Here is a 16,095-nt window from a genome sequence, read left to right on the forward strand (position 1 = left end):
CACCTCCAGATTCTGGAGGGAATTGTGCCGTTTGATGAAAATCTCACCCAGATTCACAACAGCTTTTCACCCACAAGCTAATGGTTTAACAGAACATTTAAACCAAACCTTGGAACAGTATCTCAGATGCTATATCTCACAAGTTCAAGATGATTGGATAGACTTGCTTCCAATGGCGGAATTCGCCTATAATAATTCTGTTAACACCTCCACTAAAATGTCACCTTTCTTTGCTTCTTATGGATACCATCCGAGAACGATACCCACAGTTAACATCACATCTACCTCTCCTTATGCTACAGAGTATTTAACCCAGGGGTGTCCAAACTTTGCTCTCCAGAGGTTTTGGAACTACATTTCCGATGATGCTCAGCCAGCATTTTTTCTAGCTGAGCATCATGGGAAATGTAGTTCCAAAACCTCTGGAGAGCAAAGTTTGGACACCCCTGATTTAACCGAATTGAAGAAATCTATACCTCTTTTGAAAAAACATTTGGAAATTGCGAAAGAGACGCAAAAACGTTACTTTGACCAGAAGCATATGCTTCCTCCTCCATACAAACCTGGTGATAGAGTATGGTTGTCAACCAAAAACTTAAAACTAAAAGTGCCCTGTAAGAAATTGGCGAACCAGTTTCTTGGGCCTTTCCGTATAAAGAAAATTCTAAATGCTAACGCAGTAGTTCTTCAATTGCCGGCACATCTACGGATTCATCCATCATTTCATGTATCTCTCTTAAAACCTTATTTGGGTACTTCGGATTCTTTAACCGAGGAGGTTGATTCCAATACCTCTTTGTGCGTTGACCAATCTGAGTTTGAAGTGGAAAAGATCTTAGATTCCCGCAACCGTTGGAGACGGGTGGAATATTTAGTTCGATGGTTTGGATATGGTCCCGAAGATGACTCCTGGATACCTCTGTGTGACCTACACGCTCCTGATCTCCTGAAAGAATTTCATCGTCTTCATCCTACCAAACCTGGTTCGGTGCCCCCGTGAGGGACACTTTGAAGAGGGGGATCTGTCATGATTCCACCTTTACTCATTGCTGTCCACCTTAACAATTGCTCTATATAAGTCTATCACAGACACCTGTTCAATGCTTGATTATTGTTGTGTGAATCAGATGAACTTCCTGCATTCAGCTACTTTTCCTCATCAAGCCTAATCCTTGCTTTGTGCAGTCACCATATCTGACTATTTTTTGTGCATTCATATCCTATTCTATCCGGAATCTACTCAGTAAATCTGAAACAGGTAACTACCTTGCCGTTTCCCATAGCTGACTCTGCTGACGTCATCACTCTCAGACTGCCAGCTGAGTCACACACTTGTCTGTGGTACCTCTGAGCCCAGCAGGCTCCCAAACCATCCGGCACCTTGTTGTGTCTGTCCTGCTGTGTGGCCACAGCACACGCCATCTACGGAGTTCCTGTCACTCTGCCAAAAGCCGACTCTGTTCACAAGTCAGCGCCGTTGAGACGCGGAACACACGCTTCCCTGCAGAAATCCTGTCTGCTCTGCAAACTCCGGTCAGGTATTTTTTCACTCTATTCCAGAACTGTGATGTTTGGTATTTGTGCCTCCTTTGTTTAACCAAAACTACGAACTACCTTTCTGCATTACTCCTTTTAACCCTCAGAGTGTTTATACATTATACCAAGTATTCCAGCATATTTACTTTTGTGTTTTGATTCTCAAATATAGTAAATAAGTTTTTAAGCGCATGTCAGCTTAAATCCTCTTCATTCAATTACTAATAACAAATTCTGCTTAATCCTTTTGCTTCAGACATCTAAGCTATATGTTCTGAACATAGGATCAAGCTACAAACATACTTTTATAATTATTATAAATCTGATCATTACACAGGTCTTTTTAATACATGTGTAACACTTCATTAATTTCAAATTTAAATAACTCCATTTAGCTCTAGAAACGTTGTACCTTTAACCATTGTCACTACTGACACATAAAACTGCAATATTACTAACTTATCTATCCAGTGTTTCATTACAAATTTTATTACAGTATTAACACTTTAGTCCATCTTACTATATTCCATTCAAGTACAGGTAGCCCTCAGTTTACGCCTGGGTTTGGTTCCAGGAGGAATGTTTGTAAATCGAAACTGTTGTAAATTGAAACCCAGTTTATAATGTAAGTCAATGGGAAGTGAGGGAGTTAGGTTCCAGGCCCCTCTCAAAATTGTCAGAAGTAACACCTAATACATTATTTTTAAAGCTTTGAAATGAAGACTTTAAATGCTAAACAGCATTATAAACCTAATAATATAGATTGTATCATCATCAAACTAAGTTTAATGAACAAAAACATTTGCTAACAGCACCTATTTAAATAATCACACAACAGATTGCATCATCATCAAACTAAGTTTAATGAACAAAAACATTTTTTTACTTGCATTTTTCTGCAAACAGTTCTTTGCATTGTTAGCATATTAGATAATATTGGGTTTGCATCTATTCTATGCATTTCAATCTGCAGTGATTAATAGGCAGTTAGGCACCCTTACCTCAAGCTGCTGGACAGGAAGATAATAGGGAAGTGGCTGATAAATCTTGCTCGATAGGTCTTGTCTGATCTGTTAACACTGATCAATTTCAGGCTGTTAAACTAGCTAAACTTTGCTGAAACACAAGCGGACAGCTTCACCTACTCGCTATTTTAATTAGTGCACTGATTTTTAATGCATTTCAATAGCAGTCCCATGACTGGAAAAAAAAGTTGTTATTCTGAAACGGCGCAAATTGAACCGGTGTAAACCAAGGGCCACCTGTACTCTAAATTGAATTCTTATTATTCAGGATTTTGTCATATGTTGCTATTTGTTCTTGTATGCTTTTAACTGACAGCTCCATCGTATTGATTATTTACACGAATGATGTCACAAGTATTTGCATTTTGAACATCATGTTACTACTGTTTTAAATAAGCATATAACTCTTTTTCATGTATGTATTTATTTCACTTTGTGAACCTCTTTTCTGCACATCTTCTAATGAATATTAGTATATGGCTTGTAATTAATTTCATTAAAATAGTTATATTTCCCTTTTCGTGAATGATTTTCATCATATCTGATATTAAGTATTAATGTACAGTCATTTTAATTCACAATGAATATGTTATGATAACTCAGTACAATCGTCACATAAAAGACATGAGTATCCATATACATGGGATTTTAAATTATTTGACTTATAGTCATTTACTAATAAATTACCACTTCAATTGTCATAACACCACAATATACACACCACTCAAGTGGCATGTGTTTTTACATATACGGGTTCTTATGTGACGTTCCTTAACCGATCCTGTCACTATCTATACATGGTGGGCATGGCCACGGCCTCTATTTTTCTCGGTGTACAGTGCACAGTTTACAACTACCTCTAATGAAGAAGGACTTACTTGCTAGTTCTTCGAAACATGTCAGATTTTAAGACTACATCACTGCACAAAACTTTAACTACTTAAGTACTGTATCCCGTATGGGGCTCACATAATAAGTATTCCACAACTGATGGTTCACGTAGACTTTTGATTTGAGGCTGTATACAGTTCTTTGCTCTACCAAATACCTCATTATCTGTTAAAGTGATTGTAAAGTTTAATGAATTAAAATCTAGTATCTAAAAATAATCTTAAAAACATGGGCACTTTAATTTATTAAACTTTACAAAGATGCTTCTTTTTTAAATACTTACCATTTCGTTAATGTTAAACACACCGCCGATTCTCCGTCCGCATCTCTTTCTGTATTTAGCATATCGATGGCGAATCCGGCTTCCTCCAATAGGTGTGTGCCCCCTTTGGCATCCAGCCCGTGGGGCACACAATGATTGGTGGAAGCCAGATTCCTCATTGATATGGTAAATACAAAAGGAAATGGGGACGGAGGATCGGCGGTGTGTTTACCATAAAGAAATGGTAAGCATTTTAAAAAAAGAAGCATCTTTGTAAAGTTTAATGAATTAAAGTGCCCATATTTCTAAGATTAATTTTAGATACTGGGCTTTAAATTATTTGAGGTAATCAAATGTGAGCGTTGCATTTAAAGGGACATTCCAGCCAAAATTGGAATCCACATGGATGCATTTTAGTTTTGAATAGAAGCATTTTTGTAATATAAATATGTTAGCAAAAATGCTTCTAATTAAAGCTATAGCTGTCTCCAAAGTATATTTAAGTATGCACTGTGCACCAGCATTTTAAACACATCACTTGCTCTGAGAGCCTAAGGTGCTTGTACCATCTGGTACACACAGAGCCTAACAACCCCTCCAAATACCTATATATATATTATTTTTTGTTGTTGTTTGTTTTATTTTTTATTTTTAATATTATTATTTTTGTAGTTGACCAAATACATTTGAATTTTACAGGAGAAGAAAAAACTTCACTATATGATAAGATATATAATATATACATACATATGTGTGTGAACAGTGAATTGCACAATATGTTTGTGCATTTGTGTTATTATTTTCAGGAACATTTTATTTTCCTTTGCTTCCAGTTGAATATTTGTATTGTTTCATGAAGCCTAATAGACCATACACAGTAAAAACAACGCGTTGCACACATAAAGGTATAACTTAAACCGGCTTGGCTTTGTGTTGTAAGTTGCAGTTACTTATAGTGCTACAAGACTTTCTGCCCATAAGGCAAGCAGGAGGTTTTATTACACCTTCAGTAAAAAGCAAAAAAAAATATAGCCAAGTTTTGTAAATTTTATCTGATCTTAGATATTGCACTAAAACCTTATTTTGCTTTAAGGATGAGAAAGAAACTAATGCAGATCATTTTTAGAACATTTTGTATTTCATAGCTACCTAATTCCGAAGACTGCTCTATATTTATTAAACTCTCAAATGTGCAGTGTACAGAAAAATATCTAAATAAATTATATGAACTCAACAACAAAAAACTAGAAATAAAAACAAGGTATAGTATTTACTGTATTTTATAAATGTCATACATAAAAATCATCTATGTAGCAGGAAGATAATATAAGGCAAGGTGAATGCTATGTGGAATTGAATATTAAGGGCATATGGGCACGCACCTTTTATAGTTTTGAGATGTGTTTTAAACAATGGTAACTTTAAAGGGACATGAAACACAATTTTTTTTCTTTCATGATTCAGATAGAGAATACAATCTTAAAAATGTTTCCAATTTACCTCTATTAACTAATTTGCATCATTCTCTTGTTGTTCTTTGTTGAAGAGATATCTAGATAGGTAGCATGCACATGTCTGTAGCACTATGTGACAGGAAATAGTGCTGCCATCTAGTGCTCTTGCTAATGTATAACATTGTTATAAAACTGCTACCATCTAGTGCTCTTGCTAATGTATAACACTGTTATAAAACTGCTGCCATCTAGTGCTCCTGCTAATGTATAAGATTATTATAAACCGACTGCCATCTAGTGCTTTTGCTAATGTATAATATTGTTATAAAACTGCTGCCATCTAGTGCTCTTGCTAATGTATAACATTGTTATAAAACTGCTGCCATCTAGTGCTCTTGCTAATGTATAACATTGTTATAAAACTGCTGCCATCTAGTGCTCTTGCTAATATATAGCATTATTATAAAACTGCTGCCATCTAGTGCTCTTGCTAATGTATAACATTGTTATAAAACTGCTGCCATCTAGTGCTCTTGATAATGTATATCATTGTTATAAAATTGCTGCCATCTAGTGCTCTTGCTAATGTATAACATTGTTATAAAACTGCTGCCATTTAGTGCTCTTGCTAATGTATAACATTGTTGCACAACTGCTGCTATATAGTGCTGCAGACACGTGCACACTCCTGCGCTTAAATTCCTGCTTTTTAACAAAGGATACCAAGAAAACAAAGAATATATGTTAATAGAATTAAAATTAAAATTGTATGCTCTTTCTGAATCAAAACGTTTGGTTTTATGCAACTTTACAATTTATTCTTGAAACAAGTAAAATGGAATCAAAGTTTGACTGTAGCCACTAGGTCATACTCCACCTATTCTTATCAACTTTTGTTGGCATTTTTATCTGCACTATGGCAAATAATTTAGCTGGAGAGATGGGTCCCTACATTACAGAAAACATATAATTGTTTGCAGAGCGAGGTAGGTCCCTACACTACAGACAACAATGAAACAGAGTAATCACTTGTAGTGGGAGGTGGGGTCCTTACACTACAGAAAATATAAAAAGATAAGAAAAAGCTTTTAAAAAAATCACTAATGTTACTGGAAGACTAACTGCCAATAACAAAGATGGAGGATAGCAGTGGGATTTGGAGGAATAGAGAGCTGTTTAGGGGTTTCAGAGAGGTGGGTTGGTGAGCAGGGATCCTCATGCTACAGAAGAAAATTATATAATATATACAGTATCTCACAAAAGTGAGTACAGTCCTCACATTTTTTGTAAATATTTTATATCTATTCATGTGACAACATTGAAGAAATGACACTTTGCTACAATGTAAAGTAGTGAGTGTACAGCCTGTATAACAGTGTAAATTTGTTTCCCCCTCAAAATAACTCAACACATGGCCATTAATATCTAAACCATTGGCAACAAAAGTGAGTACACCCCTAAGTGGAAATGTCAGAATTGGGACCAAAGTGTCAATATTTTTTGTGGCCACCATTATTTTCCAGCACTGCCTTAACCCTCTTGGGCATGGAGTTCACCAGAGCATCACAGGTTGCCACTGGAGTCCTCTTCCACTCTTCCATGACAACATCACAAAGCTGGTGGATGTTAGAGACATTGCGCTCCCCCACCTTCCGTTTGAGGATGTCCCACAGATGCTCAATAGGGTTTAGGTCAGGAAACTTGCTTGGCCAGTCCATCACCTTTACCCTCAGCTTCTTTAGCAAGGCAGTGGTCATCTTGGAGGTGTGTTTGGGGTCATTATCATTTTGGAACACTGCCCTTCGGTTCAGTCTCTGAAGCTCTGCTTCAGTATGTCACAGTACATGTTGGCATTCATGGTTCCCTCAATATACTGTAGCTCCCCAGTGCTAACAGCACTCATGCAGGCCAAGACCATGACACTCTCACCACCATGCTTGACTGTAGGCAAGACACACTTGTCTTTGTACTCCTCACCTGGTTGCCGCCACACGCGCTTGACACCATCTGAACCAAATAAGTTTATCTTGGTCTCATCGATTCCGGTAATCCATGTCCTTAGTCTGCTCATCTTCAGCAAACGGTTTGCAGGTTTTCTTGTGCATCACGACTGCCATGCAGACCAATTTGATGCAGTTTGCAGTGTATGGTCTGAGCCCTGACAGGCTGACCCCCAAACTCTGCAGCAATGCTGGCAGCACTCATATGCCTATTTCCCAAGATATCCTCTGGATATGACGCTGAGCACGTGCACTCAACTTCTTTGGTCGACCATGGCGAGGCCTGTTCTGAGTGGAACCTGTCCTGTGAAACCGCTGTATGGTCTTGCCCACCCTCTGCAGCTCAGTTTCAGGGTCTTGGAAATATTCTTATAGCCTAGGCTATCTTTATGTAGAGCAACAATTCTTTTTTTCAGATCCTCAGAGAGTTCTTTGCCATGTGGTGCCATGCTGAACTTCCAGTGACCAGTATGAGAGAGTGTGAGAGCGATAACACCAAATTGAACACACCTGCTCCCAATTCACACCTGAGACCTTGTAACACTAATGAGTCACATGACAACGGGGAGGGAAATGGCTAATTGGCCCAATTTGGAGATTTCCACTTAGGATTTTGACATTTCCACTTAGGGGTGTACTCACTTTTGTTGCCAACGGTTTAGACATTAATGGCTGTATGTGTGTTGAGTTATTTTGAGGGGGACAGCAAATGTACACTGTTATACAGGCTGTACACTGACTACTTTACATTGTAGCATAGTGTCATTTCTTCAGTGTTGTCACATGAAAAGAAATAATAAAATATTTACAAAAATGTGAGGGATGTACCTCTCTCAAAGACAGACCCCCCCCCCCGCTATCCTATACTATAACTTGAATATATTTGTTTAGAACAAAGATACGACACCATTTCCCCCAATTATGGTGTATAATTTCACAGATACACTATGTGTTGAAAATGTTTACTACAGTTTTTTTTCTGTTTGTTACTGTTTCGATATATATGTTTTTGAAGTCTCGAATGTTCCAACATGTGTTTATTCCAAAGTCAGGAGTTCGATATACCATTATCTCAAGTCATCCAAAATAAGTTTCATGCTAACAATTCATGTCAACAATAACAATGAATAATCTTAAAATCTTGTCCCATAACGTAAAGGGTCTCAATATTCCGCAAAAAAGATCTGTGGCAGTTAAAGACTATAAAAGACTACACTGTGATGTGGTGATGATTCAAGAGACCCACTTTATAAGAGGCCATGAGCCCAAATCCTCCTTTTTGAAATTTGGCCCTACATATTTTGCCTCAAACTCCATTAAGCATAATGGTGTAGGAATACTAATCAATAAAAACACCCCCCTTAAGGTTAGCTCAGTTACCAGGGACAGGGAGGGTAGGTATTTAATTCTCACGGGGTCTTTCCACCATAAAAATATTACATTAGTTAATATCTATGCCCCCAGCCTAGACTCCCCTCGTTTTTTTCAGCATATATGTAAAATAATTATAGACACACGCCAAGGTTGTTTGATGATTGGTGGTGATTTTAACATAGCCTTAGACCCATTAATAGATTGCTCCACAGGCATATCTTCAACCTCTACCAAAGTCCTACACCTAGTCAAAACCCATCTCTCCTCCTTAGCAGTTCATGATGCTTGGCGCCTGCACCATCCTAAAGTTAGAGACTACACCTTCTATTCCTACCCACACCAACATTACTCCAGGATAGACTATCTCATGATCGATGTCATCAGCCTGGCACAAGTTACACGAACAGAGATTCTTCTCATAACGTGGTCAGACCACGCCATGATTAGTTGTACACTAAACTTCCCACTGCAACCCCACCTGCAGCGAACCTGGAGACTAGATGAGACCCTTTTAAAAGATCCCATGATCAGAATTCAAACGGCCAACAAACTAGAAGAGTATTTCAAGCTAAATGATACTCCTGGCATTAATCCCCAACACTTATGGAATGCACATAAGTGCTTTTTACGTGGAGAACTAATAGCTATGAAATCTGCCAAAATAAAACAAAACCATATTTACCTTTCTTCTCTGTTGGCAGATTTAAACAAATTACAGGAAATACATAAGGCCTTCCCTAGTGATCGTTCCCTATTAGACAGTCTAGACCATAAGAGGCAACAGCTCAATTGCTACCTAGGCAAGGAAGCTAAACGAAACGCTTTATATCTAAAGAAGAAATTCTATGAGGGGGCAAACAAGCAAGGGAGGATGTTAGCCAACTGAAGAGAAAAACACTTAGTAGATATATCACACATATTAAGGATGAAAAGGGCAAGGACTGTTATACATCTGTGGACATAGCAGAAAAGTTCAGACAGTACTTTGAATCATTATATAACCTGAATCGTAGTGATACAGCCCCAACAGACAATGCCATGCAAGATTATTTAGCACAATTATGCCTCCCCAAAATCACATCAGAACAAAAAGATGACTTAGACGCCCCTTTCACATCATCTGAGATTCTGAATGCAATCAAATCCCTTAAGGGGGGCAAAGCACCGGGACCGGACGGCTTTGGAAATGAGTATTATACCACTTTTAAAGACCTCTTGACTCCCTACCTTCTATGATATTTCCATAGGATTGAAGAGGACTGTATGTTTCCCCCCATAGCTTTACAAGCTAAAATAACTTTGATGCTGAAACCAAATAAATCTTGCTTGTTTATCCCAAATTACAGACCTATTTCTTTACTTAATTCAGACATTAAAATATATGCTAAAATTATGGCAAATCGCCTGAATAAAGTACTGCCCCAAATTATTCACCAAGACCAGGTGGGCTTCGTCCCTTTCCGTGAAGCCAAAGATAACACGGTGCGCAACCTACATTTACTATGGTATGCCCGTTCGCATAATATTCCCTCTGTTTGGCTGTCCACAGATGCGGAAAAAAGGCCTTCGACCGTGTCGGATGGCCTTTCCTTAAAGCCGAACTCAGCTCATTTGGGCTGGGGGCTAAGACTATACACAAAATCTTTGCTCTATACAACAAACCTAGTGCCCAGATTACTCTTAATGGTAACATATCTGACTCATTGCAAATAACAAATGGGATGAGACAGGGATGCCCCTTGTCCCCACTGCTGTTTGCCTGCCTCATAGAAGCCCTAGCAACTAAAATGAGATCAAATAGAAATATACAGGGATTCCCCATAGGTGGGGAGGTATATAAGATGTCATTATTCGCAGATGAAATTCTGTTTTCACTACAAAACCCTATAGATTCTATCCCACCACTGTTAGAAGAATTGGAGTTATTCAATAAGCTAACAAATTTCAAAATAAACGAAACCAAATCAGAAATGTTAGGGGTTGCCCTAGACTCTACGACGGAAACGTTGATCTCCAATAGATGTTCATTTAAATGGTGTAAAGGGTCCCTGACATACCTAGGAGTCCAACTTACAGATAATGTAGACACACTTTTTTCATTAAACTACACCCCGATTAAAACAGATTTGATGAGGGATCTCTCGTCATGGACGAGGAGAAATCTCTCCTGGCTAGGAAGAATTCATACAGTTAAGATGAATGCTTTCCCCTGCTTACTTTATATTATGCATACACTTCCCATACCTATCCCCAAAAATTACACCCAGCAAATGCAGCGATTGTTCGGGTCGTTCATATGGAATAGACGCCCCCCCAGCATTAATAAACGTATTATGACTCGCTCAGTGACACAGGGAGGCCTTGGGGTCCCAGAAATTGAGAGTTACCGTAGGTCTATATTCTTGCAGAGAATATTAGACTGGAGAATACACAGTGCACATAAGAGGTGGATCCGACTAGAGGAGAGAATCAATGAGGGGGTTCACCTCCCCTCAATCTGCTGGAAACCTAATTTTCATGTCTCCAGTGGTCGGATTACTAACCCATTTACGCAGGAGACCCTTAGGGTCTGGGAATATGCCACTAGAATGAACCCTTATCTGACTTCATGCCCTAGCCCCCTGACATCTCTTGCGTATAATGATGAGGTTTCACTGCTTCCGCTTGCTAGAAATGGGGTAGAAGAAGACATAATAAAAGAGACTGTCATTGCCCAAATTACTGCTAATGAGCAAATAAACACCCAAGCCCAGATGCTGGAAAAAGGATACTCATGGGCCGCTAATTGGTTCTCATATAGAAGGGTACACCATTACGTGACAACACACGAACATCACCCCAACATGACTAGACCATTGACAGTAATAGAAAAATTATTTTCTTCATCCCCACCACTCAGACATAGTCTCTCTTATTTATATAGCATTATCACTCACCCTCCCCCGGGCGATCTTACTCGCTCCATAGAGGCTTGGGAAAAAGAACTAGGGCTTCCAATAATGCCCCAAACAACCACCAATATCTTTCACAATACCAAGGCCTGCTCCACATCATCCCGAATAAAAGAAATAAACCTCAAAATTCTCCATTCTTGGTATATGACCCCCAAGAGGATTCATAAATTATTTCCTAACACCAATAATACTTACTGGAGATGCGGTCATGTGGGTAGTGGCATGGGCCACATGTGGTGGTGGTGCTCTCACCTAAATTACCTGTGGAGAAATATAATAGCTGAGATAGAAAGTATTTTTCAAATAATCCTCCCCCTAGACCCTCTCGTGTGGCTACTTAATAAATCAATCAAGCTCCCACAGGCTCACCATAAACCACTCTTAAGAATCATGATCAATGGGGTTAAAACACTGGTAGCACAGAATTGGAAATCTAAAGAGGTCCCCTCAATAAAAATGTGGCAAAATAAAGTTACTAAACTAATTGAACTAGAGGAATATGGCTCCTACACCTTAAATAAAAGAGATTGTTTTATAGAACTACAGAATACTTGGGAACAGTACCTAAAAACCTATTGAACTAAATCTCTGTCTTGCCAAATGTCTAAACCTGTATCTCCTTGACTCAATGTGACTTATTAGTGAATGGCTATTATATTTTCAGAAATATTAGAACTTATTGATAGCTGTGATGGCTGGAAACATCGAGACTCTTATGTTTAAGTTATGTAAATTAGTTAAAAGAACTAGAGTAATAAAACTAGAATCCAAGAAACACTCCAAGTTGTACTAGAAACGCACAGGAATGTCTCCTTTAATTACATGTCATCTGAAAATGTACATGAAACTGTATTTGATTTGTAACTAATTTTTCTTTGAGATGTTGTAAACTATTACTGATTGGATTCTTAATAAAAAGATTTGGAAAAAAAAAAAAATTTGAGGGATGTACTCACTTTTGTGAGATACTGTATATATATATATATAAAAAAAAAAAAAAAAAACCCTTAAACTGTAGACTGGGTGCCAGTACTTAAGAATGTAGCAACCAGTTTGTGGGGGGTGGGGGTGTTTGTAAAGTATCAGGGAGCTTGGATATAATATTACTGTTTCCAGCTAACTGATCATTTTGCTGCCGGGAATTTCAGGAGTGTGTTTCGCAGCTGCTATTATCGGCCTTCTAATTAACAAAAAGCAATGGCAAAGGCATACATGTCTGTCATCTCTGAATAAAGGGGATCCTAGAGAAGAGTTTACAATAATTTGTCTTATAACTGCAGAAGTTGTGTGTAAATAATTTCAGTGAGAAACTGAACGTTTGTCAAATAGTAAACCATTTTTTTTATTGCATTTGGCAGCCAAATGGTGGCATGAAATATACCAAAATAGGCCTAGATCAATACCTTGGATTGTCTACCTTGAAGATATATATTTTTAAAGGGTCAATTTTGAGAATTCAGGCAGTTCTGCTATACCAAATTATAGTTACCCACTACATCAATTTAGATATAGCTGCACGTAATAATATGATAAAAATAATACAAAATATATACATGTTGGGGTTTAGCTGTGTGTGTATAAATATATATATATGTATATATATATATATATATATATATATATATATATATATATATATATACACACACACATATATATATCAATTATTTATAAAGTGCCAGCAGATTACACAGGCAGTGCTATATAAATAATTAAACATCACAGGGATGCATTACATACAAACAAGTACAGTAGGGTACATTACAGTTGTAGGTGCAATAATTGAGCTATACAAAAGGAGAGAAATGCCCTGCCCTTGAACACAATCAGTAGTAGTTCATTTTAAATACATACATATATAGGGTGATAACATAAGCCTGTGCACCCTTCCCTTGTTCCCAGTTTGTTTGGATTTGAGAGCTTGCATTGTGTGGCTGTTTTAGGTTCCCAGGTATTGGAAAGGTCCTTGACGTGGTACCTGGGCTTGTCCCATTTGGCCAGATGCGGTAACTAACCTTTCCATTTTTGCTTTTAAATCTTAGCTGAGAGCTTGTAAATGAGTGCTGGACTTTCTCTGTGTGTTGCATTAATTTGTTTTGTAATTTTCCCTATGGTTCTTGCACCCAGACCTGTCTGGGGTTAACTGCTTGTGACTCTGGGGACAGCACAGCTTCCTGTGAGTGCCAGTGAGCACCCAGGGCTGAGCATGTTGCAGGGTCATGGGATGTGTACCCTGTCTGGTATGAGAGTGCAGTCCCCTTCCGTGTTTTATATAAAAAATATATATATATATATATATATGTTTCCAAAACATATATCAGTGCTCAATGCAAAACACTTGTTATTTTGGTATCTAAATCACTGGACTAACACGACTACTCCAATCATTTATACATATATATGTATACATTTCTTTTTAGAATAGAATAGAATAATTTATTTGCCAAGTATATAAAAAAAAAATATACAAGGAATTTAAATGGTGCAAAGATATCAGATGACAATGAACAAACAAAAAAAACAAAAAAAATTAGCAGTGTAAAAATCTAACCATTAAATATATTCACCAATTGTGACTAAAGTGCAATTTATGATGCCAAAAATGAGATAAGTATTGCTGTTTGCTATTTTAATTGGGGGGAAAAAAATATTCAGAAAACGGTTTGTCCGAGTTTTTAAAACTCTCAATCTTTGCATGCGATAAAAAGATAGACAATTGAAAAAACAATGACCAGGGTGAGATGAATCAGATAAAAAAATTTGACTCCCTCATTCAATCTTGAAAGTAATAATACTCAATTTTTTTTGCAGATCTCACAATTCAGTGTATTTTCTCCTTTAGGCCCCGATGATCGAAAGTGTTGCGAGGCAGCGATATATTAAAAAGGGATCTGATGCAGTCTCGAGAATGCTGGCGATATATTAAAAAGTGCCGACATTACTCTTTAAAGGCAGCATTGCAGAGGGGAATTTTACTATACTTCATTGCAGCTCTCGGCAGGACCCTCACTCCCCATTTGATCCCTGTAATCGTTTTTTATATACCACCTATGTTCATAGCGCTGCGCTCTACAAATACTTAAATACAAAATATTGCAAGCAGTATCGGCACCAACATTGGTGATGTAAAGTAAAGGATCCCTCTATGGCACACAACCTAATAACTATACATTTGTACCCTTAAACTGACAAAAACCCACGAACGCAAAATAACCCTACACTACTTAACCCCTAAACCACCAATAGCCCACTGCAATAAACTTCCTAACCTATTAACCCCTAAAATAGCCCACCGCAAACACCCCTACACTACTTAACCCCTATACTGCCAATACCCTAATAACCCCCTACAGTACCAACACCCCCTCAACTACTTATCTCCTATACTGCCAATACCCCTAACTGTTAACCCATATAACTACACCTACACTACTTAACTACCTAAGTGGTGTAGTTTACTAAAAATATCCCTACACTACTTAACTACCTAACACCTAACCCCCCACATCCTATTCTAAAACTAAAGCCCCCCTTAATTAAAATAATCCACACAAATGCCCTTCTAAGGGCAATGCCCAGTCAAATGTTATTTTCAGGGCAATCTTTAGAGTAGGTTTTTTAAAAAGCCTTTGGGGGAGTATTTGTTTTGTAAATTGTTTTTTTTTTCTTTAAAGGAAAAAGATCTGTATTACATCAGGGCAATGCCCTACAAAAGCACATCTAAGGGATATTGCTATAGTTTAGTGTAGTGTCAGTTTAGTGTAAGTATAGTTATTTTTAAGGGGGGCTTTAGTTTTAGAATAGGCATAACTGTGGGTTTCTTTTTTTGGTTGTTTTTTATTTTCTCTCATTTTTGATAAATTTAGCGTTAGTTATTTTTTGTAGTTTAGGGGATTTTAGATTAGATTGGGGGGGGTGTTAGCTAGTTGAGTAGTGTAGGGGTAGTTTGCTTTGGTGGGTTGTGGCAGTGTATGGGGTTAATAGGTTAGGGATGGTTAGGTATTTAGGTTATGTCAGATTAGGGGTTAATAGTGTAGTTTGTACTAGGGATGAGGGCATGTAAGGGGTTAATAGTTTATTTTAACATTAAATTTATATACAATGATAAAATGATATGCATTGTCATGTATAATGCATATTATTTTAAGTATTGTATATATTATAATATGTAGTTATTTTGTTCTGTTCATTTTATTATGTTAAACATAAATTTATATTTAAAATAATAAAATGAACAAGCCAGAATAACTACATATAACATTATATACAATACTTAAAATCATATGTATTATACATGACAATGCATATCATTTTGACATTGTACATAAATGTATCGATATAACTCCTATAGTTATCATAGGGAAGTTTTTATATACTTTATTAGTCAGGTAGATTGCAACATTACGCATGTGTAGGCTTTCTGTAGGAGTTAGCTAAACATTCCCGGGGAGTATAGGGAAGACATGACATAGTTGTAGGGGTTGTATGGGAGTTAGTTGGGCATTTCAGGGGAGGGTAGCTATCACATTATGTAGGTGTAGGCGGTATAAGGGAGTTAGCTGGGTGTTCCTGGGGGAGTATAGCTAGAGTATGGCATAG

This window comes from Bombina bombina, chromosome 7 (genome assembly GCF_027579735.1).
Source record: "Bombina bombina isolate aBomBom1 chromosome 7, aBomBom1.pri, whole genome shotgun sequence".
In the NCBI taxonomy this organism is placed as follows: domain Eukaryota; kingdom Metazoa; phylum Chordata; class Amphibia; order Anura; family Bombinatoridae; genus Bombina; species Bombina bombina.